Here is an 18,783-nt window from a genome sequence, read left to right as displayed (position 1 = left end):
AATGGCGTCGGTGGTTCAGTGGTAGAATACTCGCCTGCCACGCGGGTGGCCCGGGTTCGATTCCCGGCCGACGCATCGTTTATTTTAGAAAAGTACCTGCGTGCTATTCCGCAATATTGCATGCCATGAATGCAGGAGTAAGCAAATGGCGTTGGTGGTTCAGTGATAGAATACTCACCTGCTGCGCGGGTGACCCGGGTTTGATTCCCGGCCGACGCATTGTTATCTTTAGAAAAGCTCACGCGTGGTGTTACGCTATATATGCATGCCATGATTGCAGGAGAAAGCAAATGGCGTCGGTGGTTCAGTGGTAGAATACTCGCCTGCCACGCGGGTGACCCGGGTTCGATTCCCGGCTGACGCATCGTTGTTTTTAGAAAAGCTCACGCGTACTGTTACGCTATATATGCATGCCACGAATGCAGGAGTAAGCAAATGGCGACGGTGGTTCAGTGGTCGAATACTCGCCAGCCTCGTGAGTCACCCGGGTTCGATTCCCGGCCGACGCATCGTTTATTTTAGAAAAGTACCTGCGTGCTATTCCACAATATTCAATGCCACGAATGAAGGAGTAAGCAAATGGCGTCGGTGGTTCAGTGGTAGAATACTCGTCTGCCACGCGGGCGACCAGGGTTCGATTCCCGGCCGACGCATCGTTATTTTTGTAAAAGCTCAAGCATGCTGTTACACAATATTGCATGCCATGAATGTAGGAGTAAGCAAATGGCGTCGGTGGTTCAGTGGTAGAATACTCGCCTGCCACGTGGGTGACCCGGGTTCGATTCCCGGCCGGCGCATCGTTATTTTTGTAAAAGCTCACGCGTGCTGATTCGCAATATTGCATGCCATGAATGCCGGAGTAAGCAAATGGCGTCGGTGGTTCAGTGGTAGAATACTCGCCTGCCACGCGGGTTACCTGTGTTTAAATCGCTGCCGAAGCATTGTTACTTTTAGAAAAGCTCACGCGTGCTGTTACGCAATATTGCATGCCATGAATGCCGTAGTAAGCAAATGGCGTCGGTGGTTCAGTGGTAGAACTCTCGCCTGCCACACTGGTGACCCTGGTTCGATTCCCGGCCGACGCATCGTTTATTTTAAAAAAGTTTCTGCGTGCTATTCCACAATATTGCATGTCAAGAATGCAGGAGTAAGATAACAGCGTTGGTGGTTCAGGGGCAGAATACTCGTCTGTCACGCGGTCTACCCGGGTTCTATTCCCGGCTGATGCATCGTTATTTTTAGAAAAGCTCACGCGTGCTGATTCGCAATATTGCATGCCATGAATGCAGGAGTAAGCAATTGGCGTCGGTGGTTCAGTGGTAGAATACTCGCCTGCCACGCGGGTGACCCGGATTCTATTCCCGCCCGACGCATTGTTATCTTTAGAAAAGCTCACGCGTGCTGTTACGCTATATATGCATGCCATGATTGCAGGAGAAAGCAAATGGCGTCGGTGGTTCAGTGGTAGAATACTCGCCTGCCACGCGGGTGACCCGAGTTTGATTCCCGGCCGACGCATTGTTATTTTTAGAAAAGCTCATGCATGCTGTTACGCTATATATGCATGACATGAATGCAGGAGCAAGCAGATGGCGTTGGTGGTTCAGTGGTAGAATACTCGCCTGCCGCGCGGGTGACCCGGGTTCGATTCCCGGCCGACGCATTGTTATTTTTGAAGAAGCTGAGACGTCTTGTTACAGATAATTGCATGTCATGAATGCAGGAGTAAGCAACTGGCGTTGGTGGTTCAGTGGTATAATACTCGCCTGCCCCGCGGGTGACCCGGGTTCGATTCCCGGCCGACGCATCGTTATATTTAAAAAAGCTCACGCGTGCTGTTACGCTATATATGCATGCCATGAATGCAGGAGCAAGCAAATTGCGTCGGTGCTTCAGTGGTAGAATACTCGCCTGATACGCGGGTGACCCAAGTTCGATTCTCGGCCGACGCATCGTTATCTTTAGAAAAGCTCACGCGTGCTGTTATGCAATATTCAATGCCACGAATGCAGGAGTAAGCAAATGGCGTCGGTGGTTCAGTGGTAGAATACTCGCCTGCCACGCGGGTGACCCGGGTTCTATTCCCGGCTGACGCATCGTTATTTTTATAAAAGCTCACGCGTGCTGATTCGCAATGTTGCATGCCATGAATGCAGGAGTAAGCGAATGGCGTCGGTGGTTCAGTGGTAGAATATTCGCCTGCCACGCGGGTGACCCGGGTTCTATTCCCAGCTGACGCATCGTTGTTTTTAGAAAAGCTCACGCGTACTGTTACGCTATATATGCATGCCACGAATGCAGGAGTAAGCAAATGGTGACGGTGGTTCAGTGGTCGAATACTCGCCAGCCTCGCGAGTCACCCGGGTTCGATTCCCGGCCGACGCATCGTTTATTTTAGAAAAGTACCTGCGTGCTATTCCACAATATTCAATGCCACGAATGCAGGAGTAAGCAAATGGCGTCGGTGGTTCAGTGGTAGAATACTCGTCCGCCACGCGGGTATCCCGGGTTCGATTCCCTGCCGAAGCATTGTTACTTTTTGAAAAGCTCACACGTGCTGTTACGCAATATTGCATGTCATGAATGCCGGAGAATACAAATGGCATCGGTGGTTCAGTGGTATAATACTCGCCTGCCACACGAGTGACCCGGGCTCAATTCACGGCCGACGCATCGTTATCTTTAAAAAAGCTCACGCGTGTTCTTACACTATATATGCATGCCACGAACGCAGGAGCAAGCAAATGGCGTCGGTGGTTCAGTGGTAGAATACTCGCCTGCCACGCGGGTGACCCGGGTTCGATTCCCAGCTGACGCATCGTTATTTTTAGAAAAACTCACGCGTGCTGTTACGCTATATATGCATGCTATGAATGCTGGAGCAAGCAAACGGCGTCGGTGGTTCAGTGGTAGAATACTCGCCTGCCACGCGGGTGACCCGGGTTCGATTCCCGGCCGACGCATCATTTATTTTAGAAAAGTACCTGCGTGCTATTCCACAATATTCAATGCCACGAATGCAGGAGTAAGCAAATGGCGTCGGTGGTTCAGTGGTAGAATACTCGTCTGCCACGCGGGCGACCCGGGTTCGATTCCCGGCCGACGCATCGTTATTTTTGTAAAAGCTCACGCATGCTGTTACACAATATTGCATGCCATGAATGCAGGAGTAGGCAAATGGCGTCGGTGGTTCAGTGGTAGAATACTCGTCTGCCACGCGGGTGACCCGGGTTCGATTCCCGGCCGACGCATCGTTATTTTTGTAAAAGCTCACGCATGCTGTTACACAATATTGCATGCCATGAATGCCGGAGTAAGCAAATGGCGTCGGTGGTTCAGTGGTAGAATACTCGTCTGCCACGCGGGCGACCCGGGCTCGATTCCCGGCCGACGCATCGTTATTTTTGTAAAAGCTCACGCATGCTGTTACACAATATTGCATGCCATGAATGCAGGAGTAAGCAAATGGCGTCGGTGGTTCAGTGGTAGAATACTCGCCTGCCACGCGGTTGACCCGGGTTCGATTCCCGGCCAACGCATCGTTATTTTTGTAAAAGCTCACGCATTCTGTTACACAATATTGCATGCCATGAATGCAGGAGTAAGCAAATGGCGTCGGTGGTTCAGTGGTAGAATACTCGCCTGCCACGCGGGTGACCCGGGTTCGATTCCCGGCCGACGCATCGTTTATTTTAGAAAAGTACCTGCGTGCTATTCCGCAATATTGCATGCCATGAATGCAGGAGTAAGCAAATGGCGTTGGTGGTTCAGTGATAGAATACTCACCTGCTGCGCGGGTGACCCGGGTTTGATTCCCGGCCGACGCATTGTTATCTTTAGAAAAGCTCACGCGTGCTGTTACGCTATATATGCATGCCATGATTGCAGGAGAAAGCAAATGGCGTCGGTGGTTCAGTGGTAGAATACTCGCCTGCCACGCGGGTGACCCGGGTTCGATTCCCGGCTGACGCATCGTTGTTTTTAGAAAAGCTCACGCGTACTGTTACGCTATATATGCATGCCACGAATGCAGGAGTAAGCAAATGGCGACGGTGGTTCAGTGGTCGAATACTCGCCAGCCTCGCGAGTCACCCGGGTTCGATTCCCGGCCGACGCATCGTTTATTTTAGAAAAGTACCTGCGTGCTATTCCACAATATTCAATGCCACGAATGAAGGAGTAAGCAAATGGCGTCGGTGGTTCAGTGGTAGAATACTCGTCTGCCACGCGGGCGACCAGGGTTCGATTCCCGGCCGACGCATCGTTATTTTTGTAAAAGCTCAAGCTTGCTGTTACACAATATTGCATGCCATGAATGTAGGAGTAAGCAAATGGCGTCGGTGGTTCAGTGGTAGAATACTCGCCTGCCACGTGGGTGACCCGGGTTCGATTCCCGGCCGGCGCATCGTTATTTTTGTAAAAGCTCACGCGTGCTGATTCGCAATATTGCATGCCATGAATGCCGGAGTAAGCAAATGGCGTCGGTGGTTCAGTGGTAGAATACTCGCCTGCCACGCGGGTTACCTGTGTTTAAATCGCTGCCGAAGCATTGTTACTTTTAGAAAAGCTCACGCGTGCTGTTACGCAATATTGCATGCCATGAATGCCGTAGTAAGCAAATGGCGTCGGTGGTTCAGTGGTAGAACTCTCGCCTGCCACACTGGTGACCCTGGTTCGATTCCCGTCCGACGCATCGTTTATTTTAAAAAAGTTTCTGCGTGCTATTCCACAATATTGCATGTCAAGAATGCAGGAGTAAGATAATAGCGTTGGTGGTTCAGGGGTAGAATACTCGTCTGTCACGCGGTCTACCCGGGTTCTATTCCCGGCTGATGCATCGTTATTTTTAGAAAAGCTCACGCGTGCTGATTCGCAATATTGCATGCCATGAATGCAGGAGTAAGCAAATGGCGTCGGTGGTTCAGTGGTAGAATACTCGCCTGCCACGCGGGTGACCCGGATTCTATTCCCGCCCGACGCATTGTTATCTTTAGAAAAGCTCACGCGTGCTGTTACGCTATATATGCATGCCATGATTGCAGGAGAAAGCAAATGGCGTCGGTGGTTCAGTGGTAGAATACTCGCCTGCCACGCGGGTGACCCGGGTTTGATTCCCGGCCGACGCATTATTATTTTTAGAAAAGCTCATGCATGCTGTTACGCTATATATGCATGACATGAATGCAGGAGCAAGCAGATGGCGTTGGTGGTTCAGTGGTAGAATACTCGCCTGCCGCGCGGGTGACTCGGGTTCGATTCCCGGCCGACGCATCGTTATCTTTAGAAAAGCTCACGCGTGCTGTTATGCAATATTCAATGCCACGAATGCAGGAGTAAGCAAATGGCGTCGGTGGTTCAGTGGTAGAATACTCGCCTGCCACGCGGGTGACCCGGGTTCTATTCCCGGCTGACGCATCGTTATTTTTATAAAAGCTCACGCGTGCTGATTCGCAATGTTGCATGCCATGAATGCAGGAGTAAGCGAATGGCGTCGGTGGTTCAGTGGTAGAATATTCGCCTGCCACGCGGGTGACCCGGGTTCTATTCCCAGCTGATGCATCGTTGTTTTTAGAAAAGCTCACGCGTACTGTTACGCTATATATGCATGCCACGAATGCAGGAGTAAGCAAATGGTGACGGTGGTTCAGTGGTCGAATACTCGCCAGCCTCGCGAGTCACCCGGGTTCGATTCCCGGCCGACGCATCGTTATTTTTAGAAAAGCTCACGCGTGCTGATTCGCAATATTACATGCCATGAATGCAGGAGTAAGCAAATGGCGTCGGTGGTTCAGTGGTAGAATACTCGCCTGCCACGCGGGTGACCCGGGTTCTATTCCCGGCTGACGCATCATTATTTTTATAAAAGCTCACGCGTGCTGATTCGCAATATTGCATGCCATGAATGCAGGAGTAAGCGAATGGCGTCGGTGGTTCAGTGGTAGAATACTCGCCAGCCACGCGGGTGACCCGGGTTCTATTCCCAGCTGACGCATCGTTGTTTTTAGAAAAGCTCACGCGTACTGTTACGCTATATATGCATGCCACGAATGCAGGAGTAAGCAAATGGTGACGGTGGTTCAGTGGTCGAATACTCGCCAGCTTCGCGAGTCACCCGGGTTCGATTCCCGGCCGACGCATCGTTTATTTTAGAAAAGTACCTGCGTGCTATTCCACAATATTCAATGCCACGAATGCAGGAGTAAGCAAATGGCGTCGGTGGTTCAGTGGTAGAATACTCGCCTGCCACGCGGGTGACCCGGGTTCGATTCCCGGCCGACGCATCATTATTTTTGTAAAAGCTCACACATGCTGTTACACAATCTTGCATGCCATGAATGCAGGAGTAAGCAAATGGCGTCGGTAGTTCAGTGGTAGAATACTCGCCTGCCACGCGGGTGACCCGGGTTCGATTCCCGGCCGACGCATCGTTTATTTTAGAAAAGTACCTGCGTGCTATTCCGCAATATTGCATGCCATGAACGCAGGAGTAAGCAAATGGCGTTGGTGGTTCAGTGATAGAATACTCACCTGCTGCGCGGGTGACCCGGGTTTGATTCCCGGCCGACGCATTGTTATCTTTAGAAAAGCTCACGCGTGCTGTTACGCTATATATGCATGCCATGATTGCAGGAGAAAGCAAATGGCGTCGGTCGTTCAGTGGTAGAATACTCGCCTGCCACGCGGGTGATCCGGGTTCGATTACCGGCTGACGCATCGTTATCATTAGAAAATCTCACGCGTACTGTTACGCTATATATGCATGCCACGAATGCAGGAGTAAGTAAATGGCGTCGGTGGTTCAGTGGTCGAATACTCGCCAGCCTCGCGAGTCACCCGGGTTCGATTCCCGGCCGACGCATCGTTTATTTTAAAAAGTACCTGCGTGCTATTCCACAATATTCAATGCCACGAATGCAGGAGTAAGCAAATGGCGTCGGTGGTTCAGTGGTAGAATACTCGCCTGCCACGCGGGTGACCCGGGTTCTATTCCCGCCCGACGCATTGTTATCTTTAGAAAAGCTCACGCGTGCTGATACGCTATATATGCATGCCATGATTGCAGGAGAAAGCAAATGGCGTCGGTGGTTCAGTGGTAGTATACTCGCCTGCCACGCGGGTGACCCGGGTTCGATTCCCGGCTGACGCATCGTTATTTTTAGAAAAGCTCACGCGTGCTGTTACGCTATATATGCATGCCCCGAATGCTGGAGTAAGCAAATGGCGTCGGTGGTTCAGTGGTAGAATACTCGCCTGCCACGCGGGTGACCCGGGTTCTATTCCCGGCTGACGCATCGTTATTTTTATAAAAGCTCACGCGTGCTGATTCGCAATGTTGCATGCCATGAATGCAGGAGTAAGCGAATGGCGTCGGTGGTTCAGTGGTAGAATATTCGCCTGCCACGCGGGTGACCCGGGTTCTATTCCCAGCTGATGCATCGTTGTTTTTAGAAAAGCTCACGCGTACTGTTACGCTATATATGCATGCCACGAATGCAGGAGTAAGCAAATGGTGACGGTGGTTCAGTGGTCGAATACTCGCCAGCCTCGCGAGTCACCCGGGTTCGATTCCCGGCCGACGCATCGTTTATTTTAGAAAAGTACCTGCGTGCTATTCCACAATATTCAATGCCACGAATGCAGGAGTAAGCAAATGGCGTCGGTGGTTCAGTGGTAGAATACTCGTCCGCCACGCGGGTATCCCGGGTTCGATTCTCTGCCGAAGCATTGTTACTTTTTGAAAAGCTCACACGTGCTGTTACGCAATATTGCATGTCATGAATGCCGGAGAATACAAATGGCATCGGTGGTTCAGTGGTAGAATACTCGCCTGCCACGCGGGTGACCCGGGTTCGATTCCCGGCTGACGCATCGTTATTTTTAGAAAAGCTCACGCGTGCTGTTACGCTATATATGCATGCCCCGAATGCTGGAGTAAGCAAATGGCGTCGGTGGTTCAGTGGTCGAATACTCGCCAGCCTCGCGAGTCACCCGGGTTCGATTCCCGGCCGACGCATCGTTTATTTTAAAAAGTACCTGCGTGCTATTCCACAATATTCAATGCCACGAATGCAGGAGTAAGCAAATGGCGTCGGTGGTTCAGTGGTAGAATACTCGCCTGCCACGCGGGTGACCCGGGTTCTATTCCCGCCCGACGCATTGTTATCTTTAGAAAAGCTCACGCGTGCTGTTACGCTATATATGCATGCCATGATTGCAGGAGAAAGCAAATGGCGTCGGTGGTTCAGTGGTAGAATACTCGCCTGCCACGCGGGTGACCCGGGTTTGATTCCCGGCCGACGCATTGTTATTTTTAGAAAAGCTCATGCATGCTGTTACGCTATATATGCATGACATGAATGCAGGAGCAAGCAGATGGCGTTGGTGGTTCAGTGGTAGAATACTCGCCTGCCGCGCGGGTGACTCGGGTTCGATTCCCGGCCGACGCATCGTTATCTTTAGAAAAGCTCACGCGTGCTGTTATGCAATATTCAATGCCACGAATGCAGGAGTAAGCAAATGGCGTCGGTGGTTCAGTGGTAGAATACTCGCCTGCCACGCGGGTGACCCGGGTTCTATTCCGGGCTGACGCATCGTTATTTTTATAAAAGCTCACGCGTGCTGATTCGCAATGTTGCATGCCATGAATGCAGGAGTAAGCGAATGGCGTCGGTGGTTCAGTGGTAGAATATTCGCCTGCCACGCGGGTGACCCGGGTTCTATTCCCAGCTGATGCATCGTTGTTTTTAGAAAAGCTCACGCGTACTGTTACGCTATATATGCATGCCACGAATGCAGGAGTAAGCAAATGGTGACGGTGGTTCAGTGGTCGAATACTCGCCAGCCTCGCGAGTCACCCGGGTTCGATTCCCGGCCGACGCATCGTTTATTTTAGAAAAGTACCTGCGTGCTATTCCACAATATTCAATGCCACGAATGCAGGAGTAAGCAAATGGCGTCGGTGGTTCAGTGGTAGAATACTCGTCCGCCACGCGGGTATCCCGGGTTCGATTCTCTGCCGAAGCATTGTTACTTTTTGAAAAGCTCACACGTGCTGTTACGCAATATTGCATGTCATGAATGCCGGAGAATACAAATGGCATCGGTGGTTCAGTGGTAGAATACTCGCCTGCCACGCGGGTGACCCGGGTTCGATTCCCAGCTGACGCATCGTTATTTTTAGAAACGCTCACGCGTGCTGTTACGCAAAATATCATGCCATGAATGCAGGAGTAAGCTATTGGCGTCGGTGGTTCAGTGGTAAAATACTCGCCTGCCACGCGGGTGACCCGGGTTCTATTCCCGGCTGACGCATCGTTATTTTTAGAAAAGCTCACGCGTGCTGATTCGCAATATTACATGCCATGAATGCAGGAGTAAGCAAATGGCGTCGGTGGTTCAGTGGTAGAATACTCGCCTGCCACGCGGGTGACCCGGGTTCTATTCCCGGCTGACGCATCATTATTTTTATAAAAGCTCACGCGTGCTGATTCGCAATATTGCATGCCATGAATGCAGGAGTAAGCGAATGGCGTCGGTGGTTCAGTGGTAGAATACTCGCCAGCCACGCGGGTGACCCGGGTTCTATTCCCAGCTGACGCATCGTTGTTTTTAGAAAAGCTCACGCGTACTGTTACGCTATATATGCATGCCACGAATGCAGGAGTAAGCAAATGGTGACGGTGGTTCAGTGGTCGAATACTCGCCAGCTTCGCGAGTCACCCGGGTTCGATTCCCGGCCGACGCATCGTTTATTTTAGAAAAGTACCTGCGTGCTATTCCACAATATTCAATGCCACGAATGCAGGAGTAAGCAAATGGCGTCGGTGGTTCAGTGGTAGAATACTCGTCTGCCACGCGGGCGACCCGGGTTCGATTCCCGGCCGACGCATCGTTATTTTTGTAAAATCTCACGCATGCTGTTACACAATATTGCATGCCATGAATGTAGGAGTAAGCAAATGGCGTCGGTGGTTCAGTGGTAGAATACTCGCCTGCCACGTGGGTGACCCGGGTTCGATTCCCGGCCGACGCATCGTTATTTTTGTAAAAGCTCACGCATGCTGATTCGCAATATTGCATGCCATGAATGCCGGAGTAAGGAACTGGCGTTGGTGGTTAAGTGGTATAATACTCGGCTGCCACGCGGGTGACCCAGGTTCAATTCCCGGCAGACGCATTGTTATATTTAGAAAACTCACGCGTGATAATACGCTATATATGCATGCCATGAATGCAGGAGTAAGCAAATGGCGTCGGTGGTTCAGTGGTAGAATACTCGCCTGCCCCGCGGGTGACCCGGGTTCGATTCCCGGCCGACGCATCGTTATATCTAGAAAAGCTCACGCGTGCTGTTACGCTATATATGCATGCCATGAATGCAGGAGCAAGCAAATTGCGTCGGTGCTTCAGTGGTAGAATACTCGCCTGATACGCGGGTGACCCAAGTTCGATTCTCGGCCGACGCATCGTTATCTTTAGAAAAGCTCACGCGTGCTGTTATGCAATATTCAATGCCACGAATGCAGGAGTAAGCAAATGGCGTCGGTGGTTAAGTGGTAGAATACTCGCCCGCCACGCGGGTATCCCGGGTTCGATTCCCTGCCGAAGCATTGTTACTTTTTGAAAAGCTCACACGTGCTGTTACGCAATATTGCATGTCAAGAATGCCGGAGAATACAAATGGAATCGGTGGTTCAGTGGTATAATACTCGCCTGCCACACGAGTGACCCGGGCTCAATTCACGGCCGACGCATCGTTATCTTCAAAAAAGCTCACGCGTGTTCTTACGCTATATATGCATGCCACGAACGCAGGAGCAAGCAAATGGCGTCGGTGGTTCAGTGGTAGAATACTCGCCTGCCACGCGGGTGACCCGGGTTCGATTCCAGCTGACGCATCGTTATTTTTAGAAACGCTCACGCGTGCTGTTACGCAAAATATCTGGCCATGAATGCAGGAGTAAGCAAATGGCGTCGGTGGTTCAGTGGTAGAATACTCGTCTGCAACGCGGGCGACCCGGGTTCGATTCCCGGCCGACGCATCGTTATTTTTGTAAAAGCTCACGCATGCTGTTACACAATATTGCATGCCATGAATGCAGGAGTAAGCAAATGGCGTCGGTGGTTCAGTGGTAGAATACTCGCCTGCCACGCGGGTGACCCGGGTTCGATTCCCGGCCGACGCATCATTATTTTTGTAAAAGCTCACACATGCTGTTACACAATCTTGCATGCCATGAATGCAGGAGTAAGCAAATGGCGTCGGTAGTTCAGTGGTAGAATACTCGCCTGCCACGCGGGTGACCCGGGTTCGATTCCCGGCCGACGCATCGTTTATTTTAGAAAAGTACCTGCGTGCTATTCCGCAATATTGCATGCCATGAACGCAGGAGTAAGCAAATGGCGTTGGTGGTTCAGTGATAGAATACTCACCTGCTGCGCGGGTGACCCGGGTTTGATTCCCGGCCGACGCATTGTTATCTTTAGAAAAGCTCACGCGTGCTGTTACGCTATATATGCATGCCATGATTGCAGGAGAAAGCAAATGGCGTCGGTCGTTCAGTGGTAGAATACTCGCCTGCCACGCGGGTGATCCGGGTTCGATTACCGGCTGACGCATCGTTATCATTAGAAAATCTCACGCGTACTGTTACGCTATATATGCATGCCACGAATGCAGGAGTAAGTAAATGGCGTCGGTGGTTCAGTGGTCGAATACTCGCCAGCCTCGCGAGTCACCCGGGTTCGATTCCCGGCCGACGCATCGTTTATTTTAAAAAGTACCTGCGTGCTATTCCACAATATTCAATGCCACGAATGCAGGAGTAAGCAAATGGCGTCGGTGGTTCAGTGGTAGAATACTCGCCTGCCACGCGGGTGACCCGGGTTCTATTCCCGCCCGACGCATTGTTATCTTTAGAAAAGCTCACGCGTGCTGATACGCTATATATGCATGCCATGATTGCAGGAGAAAGCAAATGGCGTCGGTGGTTCAGTGGTAGAATACTCGCCTGCCACGCGGGTGACCCGGGTTCGATTCCCGGCTGACGCATCGTTATTTTTAGAAAAGCTCACGCGTGCTGTTACGCTATATATGCATGCCCCGAATGCTGGAGTAAGCAAATGGCGTCGGTGGTTCAGTGGTAGAATACTCGTCTGCCACGCGGGCGACCCGGGTTCGATTCCCGGCCGACGCATCGTTATTTTTGTAAAAGCTCACGCATGCTGTTACACAATATTGCATGCCATGAATGCAGGAGTAAGCAAATGGCGTCGGTGGTTCAGTGGTAGAATACTCGCCTGCCACGCGGGTGACCCGGGTTCGATTCCCGGCCGACGCATCGTTATTTTTGTAAAAGCTCACGCATGCTGTTACACAATATTGCATGCCATGAATGCAGGAGTAAGCAAATGACGTCGGTGGTTCAGTGGTAGAATACTCGTCTGCCACGCGGGCGACCCGGGTTCGATTCCCGGCCGACGCATCGTTATTTTTGTAAAAGCTCACGCATGCTGTTACACAATATCGCATGTCAATAATGCAGGAGTAGGCAAATGGTGTCGGTTGTTCAGTGGTAGAATACTCGCCCTCCACGCGGTTGACCTGGGCTCGATTCCGGGCCGACGCATCGCAATTTTTATAAAAGCTCACACGTGCTGTTACGCAATATTGCATGCCATGAATGCCGGAGTCAGCACATGGCGTCGGTGGTTCAGTGGTAAAATACTCGCCTGCCACGCGGGTGAACCGGGTTCTATTCCCGGCTGACGCATCGTTATTTTTAGAAAAGCTCACGCCTGCTGATTCGCAATATTACATGCCATGAATGCAGGAGTAAGCAAATGGCGTCGGTGGTTCAGTGGTAGAATACTCGCCTGCCACGCGGGTGACCCGGGTTCTATTCCCGGCTGTCGCATCGTTATTTTTAGAAAAGCTCACGCGTGCTGATTCGCAATATTGCATGCCATGAATGCAGGAGTAAGCGAATGGCGTCGGTGGTTCAGTGGTAGAATACTCGCCTGCCACGCGGGTGACCCGGGTTCTATTCGCGGCCGACGCATCGTTTATTTTAAAAAAGTTCCTGCGTGCTATTCCACAATATTGCATGTCAAGAATGCAGGAGTAAGCAAATGGCGTCGGTGGTTCAGTGGTAGAATACTCGCCTGCCACGCGGGTGACCCGGGTTCTATTCCCGGCTGACGCATCGTTATCTTTGTAAAAGCTCACGCATGCTGTTACACAATATTGCATGCCATGAATGCAGGAGCAAGCAAATTGCGTCGGTGCTTCAGTGGTAGAATACTCGCCTGATACGCGGGTGACCCAAGTTCGATTCTCGGCCGACGCATCGTTATCTTTAGAAAAGCTCACGCGTGCTGTTATGCAATATTCAATGCCACGAATGCAGGAGTAAGCAAATGGCGTCGGTGGTTCAGTGGTAGAATACTCGCCCGCCACGCGGGTATCCCGGGTTCGATTCCCTGCCGAAGCATTGTTACTTTTTGAAAAGCTCACACGTGCTGTTACGCAATATTGCATGTCATGAATGCCGGAGAATACAAATGGCATCGGTGGTTCAGTGGTATATTACTCGCCTGCCACACGAGTGACCCGGGCTCAATTCACGGCCGACGCATCGTTATCTTTAAAAAGCTCACGCGTGTTCTTACGCTATATATGCATGCCACGAACGCAGGAGCAAGCAAATGGCGTCGGTGGTTCAGTGGTAGAATACTCGCCTGCCACGTGGGTGACCCGGGTTCGATTCCCAGCTGACGCATCGTTATTTTTAGAAACGCTCACGCGTGCTGTTACGCAAAATATCATGCCATGAATGCAGGAGTAAGCTATTGGCGTCGGTGGTTCAGTGGTAAAATACTCGCCTGCCACGCGGCTGACCCGGGTTCGATTCCCTGCCGAAACATCGTGTTTTTTTAAAATTTTCTTGCGTGCCTTTCCGCAATATCGCATGTTAATAATGCAGGAGTAGGCAAATGGTGTCGGTTGTTCAGTGGTAGAATACTCGCCTGCCACGCGGTTGACCTGGGCTCGATTCCGGGCCGACGCATCGCAATTTTTATAAAAGCTCACACGTGCTGTTACGCAATATTGCATGCCATGAATGCCGGAGTCAGCACATGGCGTCGGTGGATCAGTGGTAAAATACTCGCCTGCCACGCGGGTGACCCGGGTTCTATTCCCGGCTGACGCATCGTTATTTTTAGAAAAGCTCACGCCTGCTGATTCGCAATATTACATGCCATGAATGCAGGAGTAAGCAAATGGCGTCGGTGGTTCAGTGGTAGAATACTCGCCTGCCACGCGGGTGACCCGGGTTCTATTCCCCGCTGACGCATCGTTATTTTTAGAAAAGCTCACGCGTGCTGATTCGCAATATTGCATGCCATGAATGCAGGAGTAAGCGAATGGCGTCGGTGGTTCAGTGGTAGAATACTCGCCTGCCACGCGGGTGACCCGGGTTCTATTCCCGGCCGACGCATCGTTTATTTTAAAAAAGTTCCTGCGTGCTATTCCACAATATTGCATGTCAAGAATGCAGGAGTAAGCAAATGGCGTCGGTGGTTCAGTGGTAGAATACTCGCCTGCCACGCGGGTGACCCGGGTTCGATTCCCGCCTGACGCATCGTTATTTTTAGAAAAGCTCACGCGTATTGTAACGCTATATATGCATGCCATGAATGCTGGAGCAAGCAAACGGCGTCGGTGGTTCAGTGGTAGAATACTCGCCTGCCACGCGGGTGACCCGAGTTCGATTCCCGGCCGACGCATCATTTATTTTAGAAAAGTACCTGCGTGCTATTCCACAATATTCAATGCCATGAATGCAGGAGTAAGCAAATGGCGTCGGTGGTTCAGTGGTAGAATACTCGTCTGCCACGAGGGGGACCCGGGTACGATTCCCGGCCGACGCATCGTTATTTTTGTAAAAGCTCACGCATGCTGTTACACAATATTGCATGCCATGAATGCAGGAGTAAGCAAATGGCGTCGGTGGTTCAGTGGTAGAATAGTCGCCTGCCACGCGGGTAACCCGGGTTCGATTCCCGGCCGACGCATCGTTATTTTTGTAAAAGCTCACGCATGCTGTTATACAATATTGCATGCCATGAATGCAGGAGTAAGCAAATGGCGTCGGTGGTTCAGTGGTAGAATACTCGTCTGCCACGCGGGCGACCCGGGTTCGATTCCCGGCCGACGCATCGTTATTTTTGTAAAAGCTCACGCATGCTGTTACACAATATTGCATGCCATGAATGCAGGAGTAAGCAAATGGCGTCGGTGGTTCAGTGGTAGAATACTCGCCTGCCACGCGGGTGATCCGGGTTCGATTCCCGGCCGACGCATCGCTATTTTTGTAAAAGCTCACGCATGCTGTTACACAATATTGCATGCCATGAATGCAGGAGTAAGCAAATGGCGTCGGTGGTTCAGTGGTAGAATACTCGCCTGCCACGCGGGTGACCCGGGTTTGATTCCCGGCCGACGCATCGTTTATTTTAGAAAACTTCCTGCGTGCTATTCCGCAATATTGCATGCCATGAATGCAGGAGTGAGCAAATGGCATTGGTGGTTCAGTGATAGAAAACTCACCTGCTGCGCGGGTGACCCGGGTTTGATTCCCGGCCGACGCATTGTTATCTTTAGAAAAGCTCACGCGTGCTGTTACGCTATATATGCATGCCATGATTGCAGGAGATAGCAAATGGCGTCGGTGGTTCAGTGGTAGAATACTCGCCTGCCACGCGGGTGACCCGGGTTCGATTCCCGGCTGACACATCGTTATTTTTAGAAAAGCTCACGCGTACTGTTACGCTATATATGCATGCCACGAATGCAGGAGTAAGCAAATGGCGTCGGTGGTTCAGTGGTCGAATACTCGCCAGCCTCGCGAGTCACCCGGGTTCGATTCCCGGCCGACGCATCGTTTATTTTAGAAAAGTACCTGCGTGCTATTCCACAATATTCAATGCCACGAATGCAGGAGTAAGCAAATGGCGTCGGTGGTTCAGTGGTAGAATACTCGTCTGCCACGCGGGCGACCCGGGTTCGATTCCTGGCCGACGCATCGTTATTTTTGTAAAAGCTCACGCATGCTGTTACACAATATTGCATGCCATGAATGTAGGAGTAAGCAATTGGCGTCGGTGGTTCAGTGGTAGAATACTCGCCTGCCACGCGGGTGACCCGGGTTCGATTCCCGGCCGACGCATCGTTATTTTTGTAAAAGCTCACGCATGCTGTTACACAATATTGCATGCCATGAATGCAGGAGTAAGCAAATGGCGTCGGTGGTTCAGTGGTAGAATACTTGCCTGCCAAGCGGGTGACCCGGGTTCGATTCCCGGCCGACGCACCGTTTATTTTAGAAAAGTACCTGCGTGCTATTCCGCAATATTGCATGCCATGAATGCAGGAGTAAGCAAATGGTGTTGGTGGTTCAGTGATAGAATACTCACCTGCTGCGCGGGTGACCCGGGTTTGATTCCCGGCCGACGCATTGTTATTTTTAGAAAAGCTCATGCATGCTGTTACACAATATTGCATGCCATGAATGCAGGAGTAAGCAAATGGCGTCGGTGGTTCGGTGGTAGAATACTCGCCTGCCCCGCGGGTGAGTCGGGTTCGATTGCCGGCCGACGAATCGTTCATTTTAGAAAAGTACCTGCGTGCTATTCCGCAATATTGCATGTCATGAATGCTGGAGTAAGCAAATGGCGTTGGTGGTTCAGTGATAGAATACTCACCTGCTGCGCGGGTGACCCAGGTTCGATTCCCGGCCGACGCATCGTTATATTTAGGAAAGCTCACGCGTGCTGTTACGCTATATATGCATGCCATGAATGCAGGAGCAAGCAAATTGCGTCGGTGCTTCAGTGGTAGAATACTCGCCTGCCACGCGGCTGACCCAAGTTCGATTCTCGGCAGACGCATCGTTATTTTTAGAAAAGCTCACGCGTGCTGATTCGCAATATTGCATGCCATGAATGCCAGAGTAAGCAAATGGCGTCGGTGGTTCAGTGGTAAAATACTCGCCTGCCACGCGGGTGACCCGGGTTCGATTCCCGGCTGACGCATCGTTATTTTTAGAAACGCTAACGCGTGCTGGTACGCAAAATATCATGTCCTAAATGCAGGAGTAAGCAATTGGCGTCGGTGGTTCAGTGGTAAAATACTCGCCTGCCACGCGGCTGAGCCGGGTTCGATTCCCTGCCAAAACATTTTGTTTTTTAGAAAAGCTCACGCGTGCTGATTCGCAATATTACATGCCATGAATGCAGGAGTAAGCAAATGGCGTCGGTGGTTCAGTGGTAGAATACTCGCCTGCCACGCGGGTGACACGGGTTCTATTCCCGGCTGACGCATCGTTATTTTTAGAAAAGCTCATGCGTGCTGATTCGCAATATTCAATGCCACGAATGCAGGAGTAAGCAAATGGCGTCGGTGGTTCAGTGGTAGAATACTCGCCTGCCACGCGGGTGATCCGGGTTCGATTCCCTGCCGAAGCATTGTTACTTTTTGAAAAGCTCACACGTGCTGATTCGCAATATTGCATGCCATGAATGCAGGAGTAAGCAAATGGCGTCGGTGGTTCAGTGGTAGAATACTCGCCTGCCACGCGGGTGACCCGGGTTCTATTCCCTGCTGACGCATCGTTATTTTTAGAAAAGCTCACGCGTGCTGATTCGCAATATTGCATGCCATGAATGCAGGAGTAAGCAAATGGCGTCGGTGGTTCAGTGGTAGAATACTCGCCTCACACGCGGGTGACCCGGGTTCTATTTCCTGCCAAAGCATCGCTACTTTTAGAAAAGCTCACACGTGCTGTTACGCAATATTGCATGTCATGAATGCCACTGTAAACAAATGGCGTCGGTGGTTCAGTAGTAGAATGCTCGCCTGCCACACTGGTGACCCTGGTTCGATTCCCGGCCGATGCATCGTTTATTTTAAAAAAGTTCCTGCGTGCTATTCCACAACATTGCATGTCAAGAATGCAGGAGTAAGCAAATGGCGTTGGTGGTTCAGTGGTAGAATACTCGTGTGCCACGCGGGTGACCCGGGTTCTATTCCCGGCTGACGCTTCGTTATTTTTAGAAAAGCTCAGGCGTGCTGATTCGCAATATTGCATGCCATGAATGCCGGAGCAAGCAAATTGCGTCGGTGCTTCAGTGGTAGAATACTCGCCTGCCACGCGGGTGACCCAAGTTCGATTATCGGCCGACGCATCGTTATCTTTAGAGAAGCTCACGCGTGCTGTTACGCAATATTCAATGCCACGAATGCAGGAGTAAGCAAAAGGCGTCGGTGGTTCAGTGGTAGAATACTCGCCTGCCACGCGGGTGACCCGGGTTCGATTCCCTGCCGAAGCATTGTTACTTTTTGAAAAGCTCACACGTGCTGTTACGCTATATTGCATGTTATGAATGCCGGAGAAAACAAATGGCGTCGGTCGTTCAGTGGTAGAATGCTCGCCTGCCACACGGGTGACCCGGGTTCAATTCACGGCCGACGCATCGTTATTTTTAGAAAAGCTCACGCGTGCTGTTACGCTATATATGCATGCCATGATTGCAGGAGAAAGCAAATAGCGTCGGTGGTTCAATGGTAGAATACTCGCCTGCCACGCGGGTGACCCGGGTTCGATTCCCGCCTGACGCATCGTTATTTTTGTAAAAGCTCACGCATGCTGTTACACAATATTGCATGCCATGAATGCAGGAGTAAGCAAATGGCAATGGTGGTTCAGTGGTAGAATACTC

The 18,783-nt window shown here is 51.2% G+C and overlaps 87 non-coding genes across 87 annotated transcripts; all 87 read left to right on the top strand.

Annotated features, from left to right (window-relative positions):
* Positions 1–4: 4 nt before the first annotated feature.
* TRNAG-GCC (transfer RNA glycine (anticodon GCC)) lies at positions 5–75 on the top strand. Its single transcript has one exon. It is a non-coding gene; the product is annotated as a tRNA-Gly (tRNA).
* Positions 76–148: 73 nt separating this feature from the next.
* TRNAS-GCU (transfer RNA serine (anticodon GCU)) lies at positions 149–219 on the top strand. The gene has a single exon. It is a non-coding gene; the product is annotated as a tRNA-Ser (tRNA).
* Positions 220–293: 74 nt separating this feature from the next.
* Positions 294–364, top strand: TRNAG-GCC (transfer RNA glycine (anticodon GCC)). The gene has a single exon. It is a non-coding gene; the product is annotated as a tRNA-Gly (tRNA).
* Positions 365–582: 218 nt separating this feature from the next.
* TRNAG-GCC (transfer RNA glycine (anticodon GCC)) lies at positions 583–653 on the top strand. The gene has a single exon. It is a non-coding gene; the product is annotated as a tRNA-Gly (tRNA).
* A 73-nt stretch (positions 654–726) lies between these two features.
* TRNAG-GCC (transfer RNA glycine (anticodon GCC)) lies at positions 727–797 on the top strand. The gene has a single exon. It is a non-coding gene; the product is annotated as a tRNA-Gly (tRNA).
* Positions 798–1,014: 217 nt separating this feature from the next.
* TRNAG-GCC (transfer RNA glycine (anticodon GCC)) lies at positions 1,015–1,085 on the top strand. Its single transcript has one exon. It is a non-coding gene; the product is annotated as a tRNA-Gly (tRNA).
* Positions 1,086–1,302: 217 nt separating this feature from the next.
* TRNAG-GCC (transfer RNA glycine (anticodon GCC)) lies at positions 1,303–1,373 on the top strand. Its single transcript has one exon. It is a non-coding gene; the product is annotated as a tRNA-Gly (tRNA).
* A 74-nt stretch (positions 1,374–1,447) lies between these two features.
* TRNAG-GCC (transfer RNA glycine (anticodon GCC)) lies at positions 1,448–1,518 on the top strand. The gene has a single exon. It is a non-coding gene; the product is annotated as a tRNA-Gly (tRNA).
* A 74-nt stretch (positions 1,519–1,592) lies between these two features.
* TRNAG-GCC (transfer RNA glycine (anticodon GCC)) lies at positions 1,593–1,663 on the top strand. The gene has a single exon. It is a non-coding gene; the product is annotated as a tRNA-Gly (tRNA).
* Positions 1,664–1,736: 73 nt separating this feature from the next.
* TRNAG-GCC (transfer RNA glycine (anticodon GCC)) lies at positions 1,737–1,807 on the top strand. The gene has a single exon. It is a non-coding gene; the product is annotated as a tRNA-Gly (tRNA).
* Positions 1,808–1,881: 74 nt separating this feature from the next.
* On the top strand, positions 1,882–1,952 carry TRNAI-GAU (transfer RNA isoleucine (anticodon GAU)). Its single transcript has one exon. It is a non-coding gene; the product is annotated as a tRNA-Ile (tRNA).
* Positions 1,953–2,025: 73 nt separating this feature from the next.
* TRNAG-GCC (transfer RNA glycine (anticodon GCC)) lies at positions 2,026–2,096 on the top strand. The gene has a single exon. It is a non-coding gene; the product is annotated as a tRNA-Gly (tRNA).
* Positions 2,097–2,169: 73 nt separating this feature from the next.
* Positions 2,170–2,240, top strand: TRNAG-GCC (transfer RNA glycine (anticodon GCC)). Its single transcript has one exon. It is a non-coding gene; the product is annotated as a tRNA-Gly (tRNA).
* Positions 2,241–2,747: 507 nt separating this feature from the next.
* TRNAG-GCC (transfer RNA glycine (anticodon GCC)) lies at positions 2,748–2,818 on the top strand. Its single transcript has one exon. It is a non-coding gene; the product is annotated as a tRNA-Gly (tRNA).
* A 74-nt stretch (positions 2,819–2,892) lies between these two features.
* On the top strand, positions 2,893–2,963 carry TRNAG-GCC (transfer RNA glycine (anticodon GCC)). Its single transcript has one exon. It is a non-coding gene; the product is annotated as a tRNA-Gly (tRNA).
* Positions 2,964–3,036: 73 nt separating this feature from the next.
* TRNAG-GCC (transfer RNA glycine (anticodon GCC)) lies at positions 3,037–3,107 on the top strand. The gene has a single exon. It is a non-coding gene; the product is annotated as a tRNA-Gly (tRNA).
* A 73-nt stretch (positions 3,108–3,180) lies between these two features.
* On the top strand, positions 3,181–3,251 carry TRNAG-GCC (transfer RNA glycine (anticodon GCC)). The gene has a single exon. It is a non-coding gene; the product is annotated as a tRNA-Gly (tRNA).
* A 73-nt stretch (positions 3,252–3,324) lies between these two features.
* Positions 3,325–3,395, top strand: TRNAG-GCC (transfer RNA glycine (anticodon GCC)). Its single transcript has one exon. It is a non-coding gene; the product is annotated as a tRNA-Gly (tRNA).
* A 73-nt stretch (positions 3,396–3,468) lies between these two features.
* On the top strand, positions 3,469–3,539 carry TRNAG-GCC (transfer RNA glycine (anticodon GCC)). Its single transcript has one exon. It is a non-coding gene; the product is annotated as a tRNA-Gly (tRNA).
* Positions 3,540–3,612: 73 nt separating this feature from the next.
* On the top strand, positions 3,613–3,683 carry TRNAG-GCC (transfer RNA glycine (anticodon GCC)). Its single transcript has one exon. It is a non-coding gene; the product is annotated as a tRNA-Gly (tRNA).
* Positions 3,684–3,756: 73 nt separating this feature from the next.
* On the top strand, positions 3,757–3,827 carry TRNAS-GCU (transfer RNA serine (anticodon GCU)). The gene has a single exon. It is a non-coding gene; the product is annotated as a tRNA-Ser (tRNA).
* A 74-nt stretch (positions 3,828–3,901) lies between these two features.
* Positions 3,902–3,972, top strand: TRNAG-GCC (transfer RNA glycine (anticodon GCC)). Its single transcript has one exon. It is a non-coding gene; the product is annotated as a tRNA-Gly (tRNA).
* Positions 3,973–4,190: 218 nt separating this feature from the next.
* TRNAG-GCC (transfer RNA glycine (anticodon GCC)) lies at positions 4,191–4,261 on the top strand. Its single transcript has one exon. It is a non-coding gene; the product is annotated as a tRNA-Gly (tRNA).
* Positions 4,262–4,334: 73 nt separating this feature from the next.
* On the top strand, positions 4,335–4,405 carry TRNAG-GCC (transfer RNA glycine (anticodon GCC)). Its single transcript has one exon. It is a non-coding gene; the product is annotated as a tRNA-Gly (tRNA).
* A 505-nt stretch (positions 4,406–4,910) lies between these two features.
* Positions 4,911–4,981, top strand: TRNAG-GCC (transfer RNA glycine (anticodon GCC)). The gene has a single exon. It is a non-coding gene; the product is annotated as a tRNA-Gly (tRNA).
* A 74-nt stretch (positions 4,982–5,055) lies between these two features.
* Positions 5,056–5,126, top strand: TRNAG-GCC (transfer RNA glycine (anticodon GCC)). The gene has a single exon. It is a non-coding gene; the product is annotated as a tRNA-Gly (tRNA).
* Positions 5,127–5,200: 74 nt separating this feature from the next.
* On the top strand, positions 5,201–5,271 carry TRNAG-GCC (transfer RNA glycine (anticodon GCC)). Its single transcript has one exon. It is a non-coding gene; the product is annotated as a tRNA-Gly (tRNA).
* Positions 5,272–5,344: 73 nt separating this feature from the next.
* On the top strand, positions 5,345–5,415 carry TRNAG-GCC (transfer RNA glycine (anticodon GCC)). The gene has a single exon. It is a non-coding gene; the product is annotated as a tRNA-Gly (tRNA).
* A 73-nt stretch (positions 5,416–5,488) lies between these two features.
* Positions 5,489–5,559, top strand: TRNAG-GCC (transfer RNA glycine (anticodon GCC)). Its single transcript has one exon. It is a non-coding gene; the product is annotated as a tRNA-Gly (tRNA).
* Positions 5,560–5,777: 218 nt separating this feature from the next.
* TRNAG-GCC (transfer RNA glycine (anticodon GCC)) lies at positions 5,778–5,848 on the top strand. Its single transcript has one exon. It is a non-coding gene; the product is annotated as a tRNA-Gly (tRNA).
* Positions 5,849–6,210: 362 nt separating this feature from the next.
* Positions 6,211–6,281, top strand: TRNAG-GCC (transfer RNA glycine (anticodon GCC)). Its single transcript has one exon. It is a non-coding gene; the product is annotated as a tRNA-Gly (tRNA).
* Positions 6,282–6,354: 73 nt separating this feature from the next.
* On the top strand, positions 6,355–6,425 carry TRNAG-GCC (transfer RNA glycine (anticodon GCC)). The gene has a single exon. It is a non-coding gene; the product is annotated as a tRNA-Gly (tRNA).
* A 73-nt stretch (positions 6,426–6,498) lies between these two features.
* On the top strand, positions 6,499–6,569 carry TRNAS-GCU (transfer RNA serine (anticodon GCU)). The gene has a single exon. It is a non-coding gene; the product is annotated as a tRNA-Ser (tRNA).
* Positions 6,570–6,643: 74 nt separating this feature from the next.
* TRNAG-GCC (transfer RNA glycine (anticodon GCC)) lies at positions 6,644–6,714 on the top strand. The gene has a single exon. It is a non-coding gene; the product is annotated as a tRNA-Gly (tRNA).
* Positions 6,715–6,931: 217 nt separating this feature from the next.
* Positions 6,932–7,002, top strand: TRNAG-GCC (transfer RNA glycine (anticodon GCC)). The gene has a single exon. It is a non-coding gene; the product is annotated as a tRNA-Gly (tRNA).
* Positions 7,003–7,076: 74 nt separating this feature from the next.
* On the top strand, positions 7,077–7,147 carry TRNAG-GCC (transfer RNA glycine (anticodon GCC)). The gene has a single exon. It is a non-coding gene; the product is annotated as a tRNA-Gly (tRNA).
* A 74-nt stretch (positions 7,148–7,221) lies between these two features.
* Positions 7,222–7,292, top strand: TRNAG-GCC (transfer RNA glycine (anticodon GCC)). The gene has a single exon. It is a non-coding gene; the product is annotated as a tRNA-Gly (tRNA).
* Positions 7,293–7,365: 73 nt separating this feature from the next.
* TRNAG-GCC (transfer RNA glycine (anticodon GCC)) lies at positions 7,366–7,436 on the top strand. Its single transcript has one exon. It is a non-coding gene; the product is annotated as a tRNA-Gly (tRNA).
* Positions 7,437–7,798: 362 nt separating this feature from the next.
* Positions 7,799–7,869, top strand: TRNAG-GCC (transfer RNA glycine (anticodon GCC)). Its single transcript has one exon. It is a non-coding gene; the product is annotated as a tRNA-Gly (tRNA).
* A 217-nt stretch (positions 7,870–8,086) lies between these two features.
* TRNAG-GCC (transfer RNA glycine (anticodon GCC)) lies at positions 8,087–8,157 on the top strand. Its single transcript has one exon. It is a non-coding gene; the product is annotated as a tRNA-Gly (tRNA).
* A 74-nt stretch (positions 8,158–8,231) lies between these two features.
* On the top strand, positions 8,232–8,302 carry TRNAG-GCC (transfer RNA glycine (anticodon GCC)). Its single transcript has one exon. It is a non-coding gene; the product is annotated as a tRNA-Gly (tRNA).
* A 74-nt stretch (positions 8,303–8,376) lies between these two features.
* Positions 8,377–8,447, top strand: TRNAG-GCC (transfer RNA glycine (anticodon GCC)). The gene has a single exon. It is a non-coding gene; the product is annotated as a tRNA-Gly (tRNA).
* Positions 8,448–8,520: 73 nt separating this feature from the next.
* TRNAG-GCC (transfer RNA glycine (anticodon GCC)) lies at positions 8,521–8,591 on the top strand. Its single transcript has one exon. It is a non-coding gene; the product is annotated as a tRNA-Gly (tRNA).
* A 73-nt stretch (positions 8,592–8,664) lies between these two features.
* TRNAG-GCC (transfer RNA glycine (anticodon GCC)) lies at positions 8,665–8,735 on the top strand. Its single transcript has one exon. It is a non-coding gene; the product is annotated as a tRNA-Gly (tRNA).
* A 362-nt stretch (positions 8,736–9,097) lies between these two features.
* Positions 9,098–9,168, top strand: TRNAG-GCC (transfer RNA glycine (anticodon GCC)). The gene has a single exon. It is a non-coding gene; the product is annotated as a tRNA-Gly (tRNA).
* A 73-nt stretch (positions 9,169–9,241) lies between these two features.
* On the top strand, positions 9,242–9,312 carry TRNAG-GCC (transfer RNA glycine (anticodon GCC)). The gene has a single exon. It is a non-coding gene; the product is annotated as a tRNA-Gly (tRNA).
* Positions 9,313–9,385: 73 nt separating this feature from the next.
* On the top strand, positions 9,386–9,456 carry TRNAG-GCC (transfer RNA glycine (anticodon GCC)). Its single transcript has one exon. It is a non-coding gene; the product is annotated as a tRNA-Gly (tRNA).
* Positions 9,457–9,818: 362 nt separating this feature from the next.
* Positions 9,819–9,889, top strand: TRNAG-GCC (transfer RNA glycine (anticodon GCC)). Its single transcript has one exon. It is a non-coding gene; the product is annotated as a tRNA-Gly (tRNA).
* A 73-nt stretch (positions 9,890–9,962) lies between these two features.
* On the top strand, positions 9,963–10,033 carry TRNAG-GCC (transfer RNA glycine (anticodon GCC)). Its single transcript has one exon. It is a non-coding gene; the product is annotated as a tRNA-Gly (tRNA).
* A 217-nt stretch (positions 10,034–10,250) lies between these two features.
* Positions 10,251–10,321, top strand: TRNAG-GCC (transfer RNA glycine (anticodon GCC)). The gene has a single exon. It is a non-coding gene; the product is annotated as a tRNA-Gly (tRNA).
* A 74-nt stretch (positions 10,322–10,395) lies between these two features.
* Positions 10,396–10,466, top strand: TRNAI-GAU (transfer RNA isoleucine (anticodon GAU)). The gene has a single exon. It is a non-coding gene; the product is annotated as a tRNA-Ile (tRNA).
* A 505-nt stretch (positions 10,467–10,971) lies between these two features.
* Positions 10,972–11,042, top strand: TRNAC-GCA (transfer RNA cysteine (anticodon GCA)). Its single transcript has one exon. It is a non-coding gene; the product is annotated as a tRNA-Cys (tRNA).
* A 73-nt stretch (positions 11,043–11,115) lies between these two features.
* On the top strand, positions 11,116–11,186 carry TRNAG-GCC (transfer RNA glycine (anticodon GCC)). The gene has a single exon. It is a non-coding gene; the product is annotated as a tRNA-Gly (tRNA).
* A 73-nt stretch (positions 11,187–11,259) lies between these two features.
* Positions 11,260–11,330, top strand: TRNAG-GCC (transfer RNA glycine (anticodon GCC)). Its single transcript has one exon. It is a non-coding gene; the product is annotated as a tRNA-Gly (tRNA).
* Positions 11,331–11,403: 73 nt separating this feature from the next.
* TRNAS-GCU (transfer RNA serine (anticodon GCU)) lies at positions 11,404–11,474 on the top strand. The gene has a single exon. It is a non-coding gene; the product is annotated as a tRNA-Ser (tRNA).
* Positions 11,475–11,548: 74 nt separating this feature from the next.
* Positions 11,549–11,619, top strand: TRNAG-GCC (transfer RNA glycine (anticodon GCC)). Its single transcript has one exon. It is a non-coding gene; the product is annotated as a tRNA-Gly (tRNA).
* A 217-nt stretch (positions 11,620–11,836) lies between these two features.
* Positions 11,837–11,907, top strand: TRNAG-GCC (transfer RNA glycine (anticodon GCC)). The gene has a single exon. It is a non-coding gene; the product is annotated as a tRNA-Gly (tRNA).
* Positions 11,908–11,981: 74 nt separating this feature from the next.
* On the top strand, positions 11,982–12,052 carry TRNAG-GCC (transfer RNA glycine (anticodon GCC)). Its single transcript has one exon. It is a non-coding gene; the product is annotated as a tRNA-Gly (tRNA).
* A 74-nt stretch (positions 12,053–12,126) lies between these two features.
* TRNAG-GCC (transfer RNA glycine (anticodon GCC)) lies at positions 12,127–12,197 on the top strand. Its single transcript has one exon. It is a non-coding gene; the product is annotated as a tRNA-Gly (tRNA).
* Positions 12,198–12,270: 73 nt separating this feature from the next.
* On the top strand, positions 12,271–12,341 carry TRNAG-GCC (transfer RNA glycine (anticodon GCC)). The gene has a single exon. It is a non-coding gene; the product is annotated as a tRNA-Gly (tRNA).
* A 73-nt stretch (positions 12,342–12,414) lies between these two features.
* TRNAG-GCC (transfer RNA glycine (anticodon GCC)) lies at positions 12,415–12,485 on the top strand. The gene has a single exon. It is a non-coding gene; the product is annotated as a tRNA-Gly (tRNA).
* Positions 12,486–12,702: 217 nt separating this feature from the next.
* Positions 12,703–12,773, top strand: TRNAG-GCC (transfer RNA glycine (anticodon GCC)). Its single transcript has one exon. It is a non-coding gene; the product is annotated as a tRNA-Gly (tRNA).
* A 73-nt stretch (positions 12,774–12,846) lies between these two features.
* Positions 12,847–12,917, top strand: TRNAG-GCC (transfer RNA glycine (anticodon GCC)). Its single transcript has one exon. It is a non-coding gene; the product is annotated as a tRNA-Gly (tRNA).
* A 73-nt stretch (positions 12,918–12,990) lies between these two features.
* TRNAG-GCC (transfer RNA glycine (anticodon GCC)) lies at positions 12,991–13,061 on the top strand. Its single transcript has one exon. It is a non-coding gene; the product is annotated as a tRNA-Gly (tRNA).
* Positions 13,062–13,134: 73 nt separating this feature from the next.
* TRNAG-GCC (transfer RNA glycine (anticodon GCC)) lies at positions 13,135–13,205 on the top strand. The gene has a single exon. It is a non-coding gene; the product is annotated as a tRNA-Gly (tRNA).
* Positions 13,206–13,278: 73 nt separating this feature from the next.
* TRNAI-GAU (transfer RNA isoleucine (anticodon GAU)) lies at positions 13,279–13,349 on the top strand. Its single transcript has one exon. It is a non-coding gene; the product is annotated as a tRNA-Ile (tRNA).
* A 73-nt stretch (positions 13,350–13,422) lies between these two features.
* TRNAG-GCC (transfer RNA glycine (anticodon GCC)) lies at positions 13,423–13,493 on the top strand. The gene has a single exon. It is a non-coding gene; the product is annotated as a tRNA-Gly (tRNA).
* Positions 13,494–13,710: 217 nt separating this feature from the next.
* On the top strand, positions 13,711–13,781 carry TRNAG-GCC (transfer RNA glycine (anticodon GCC)). The gene has a single exon. It is a non-coding gene; the product is annotated as a tRNA-Gly (tRNA).
* A 505-nt stretch (positions 13,782–14,286) lies between these two features.
* Positions 14,287–14,357, top strand: TRNAG-GCC (transfer RNA glycine (anticodon GCC)). Its single transcript has one exon. It is a non-coding gene; the product is annotated as a tRNA-Gly (tRNA).
* A 73-nt stretch (positions 14,358–14,430) lies between these two features.
* Positions 14,431–14,501, top strand: TRNAG-GCC (transfer RNA glycine (anticodon GCC)). The gene has a single exon. It is a non-coding gene; the product is annotated as a tRNA-Gly (tRNA).
* Positions 14,502–14,574: 73 nt separating this feature from the next.
* TRNAG-GCC (transfer RNA glycine (anticodon GCC)) lies at positions 14,575–14,645 on the top strand. The gene has a single exon. It is a non-coding gene; the product is annotated as a tRNA-Gly (tRNA).
* A 74-nt stretch (positions 14,646–14,719) lies between these two features.
* Positions 14,720–14,790, top strand: TRNAG-GCC (transfer RNA glycine (anticodon GCC)). The gene has a single exon. It is a non-coding gene; the product is annotated as a tRNA-Gly (tRNA).
* A 217-nt stretch (positions 14,791–15,007) lies between these two features.
* TRNAG-GCC (transfer RNA glycine (anticodon GCC)) lies at positions 15,008–15,078 on the top strand. The gene has a single exon. It is a non-coding gene; the product is annotated as a tRNA-Gly (tRNA).
* A 73-nt stretch (positions 15,079–15,151) lies between these two features.
* Positions 15,152–15,222, top strand: TRNAG-GCC (transfer RNA glycine (anticodon GCC)). Its single transcript has one exon. It is a non-coding gene; the product is annotated as a tRNA-Gly (tRNA).
* A 73-nt stretch (positions 15,223–15,295) lies between these two features.
* TRNAG-GCC (transfer RNA glycine (anticodon GCC)) lies at positions 15,296–15,366 on the top strand. Its single transcript has one exon. It is a non-coding gene; the product is annotated as a tRNA-Gly (tRNA).
* A 73-nt stretch (positions 15,367–15,439) lies between these two features.
* TRNAG-GCC (transfer RNA glycine (anticodon GCC)) lies at positions 15,440–15,510 on the top strand. The gene has a single exon. It is a non-coding gene; the product is annotated as a tRNA-Gly (tRNA).
* A 218-nt stretch (positions 15,511–15,728) lies between these two features.
* Positions 15,729–15,799, top strand: TRNAG-GCC (transfer RNA glycine (anticodon GCC)). The gene has a single exon. It is a non-coding gene; the product is annotated as a tRNA-Gly (tRNA).
* Positions 15,800–16,017: 218 nt separating this feature from the next.
* Positions 16,018–16,088, top strand: TRNAG-GCC (transfer RNA glycine (anticodon GCC)). Its single transcript has one exon. It is a non-coding gene; the product is annotated as a tRNA-Gly (tRNA).
* Positions 16,089–16,161: 73 nt separating this feature from the next.
* On the top strand, positions 16,162–16,232 carry TRNAG-GCC (transfer RNA glycine (anticodon GCC)). Its single transcript has one exon. It is a non-coding gene; the product is annotated as a tRNA-Gly (tRNA).
* Positions 16,233–16,305: 73 nt separating this feature from the next.
* Positions 16,306–16,376, top strand: TRNAG-GCC (transfer RNA glycine (anticodon GCC)). Its single transcript has one exon. It is a non-coding gene; the product is annotated as a tRNA-Gly (tRNA).
* Positions 16,377–17,026: 650 nt separating this feature from the next.
* Positions 17,027–17,097, top strand: TRNAG-GCC (transfer RNA glycine (anticodon GCC)). Its single transcript has one exon. It is a non-coding gene; the product is annotated as a tRNA-Gly (tRNA).
* Positions 17,098–17,314: 217 nt separating this feature from the next.
* On the top strand, positions 17,315–17,385 carry TRNAG-GCC (transfer RNA glycine (anticodon GCC)). The gene has a single exon. It is a non-coding gene; the product is annotated as a tRNA-Gly (tRNA).
* A 73-nt stretch (positions 17,386–17,458) lies between these two features.
* Positions 17,459–17,529, top strand: TRNAG-GCC (transfer RNA glycine (anticodon GCC)). Its single transcript has one exon. It is a non-coding gene; the product is annotated as a tRNA-Gly (tRNA).
* A 73-nt stretch (positions 17,530–17,602) lies between these two features.
* On the top strand, positions 17,603–17,673 carry TRNAG-GCC (transfer RNA glycine (anticodon GCC)). The gene has a single exon. It is a non-coding gene; the product is annotated as a tRNA-Gly (tRNA).
* Positions 17,674–18,322: 649 nt separating this feature from the next.
* TRNAG-GCC (transfer RNA glycine (anticodon GCC)) lies at positions 18,323–18,393 on the top strand. Its single transcript has one exon. It is a non-coding gene; the product is annotated as a tRNA-Gly (tRNA).
* A 73-nt stretch (positions 18,394–18,466) lies between these two features.
* On the top strand, positions 18,467–18,537 carry TRNAG-GCC (transfer RNA glycine (anticodon GCC)). The gene has a single exon. It is a non-coding gene; the product is annotated as a tRNA-Gly (tRNA).
* A 74-nt stretch (positions 18,538–18,611) lies between these two features.
* Positions 18,612–18,682, top strand: TRNAG-GCC (transfer RNA glycine (anticodon GCC)). The gene has a single exon. It is a non-coding gene; the product is annotated as a tRNA-Gly (tRNA).
* Positions 18,683–18,783: the final 101 nt, after the last annotated feature.

Source organism: Rhipicephalus microplus, chromosome 2 (assembly GCF_043290135.1).
Source record: "Rhipicephalus microplus isolate Deutch F79 chromosome 2, USDA_Rmic, whole genome shotgun sequence".
NCBI lineage: Eukaryota > Metazoa > Arthropoda > Arachnida > Ixodida > Ixodidae > Rhipicephalus > Rhipicephalus microplus.
Note: the sequence above shows the minus strand (reverse complement) of the source record. Positions and strands in the feature narration are given on the sequence as shown.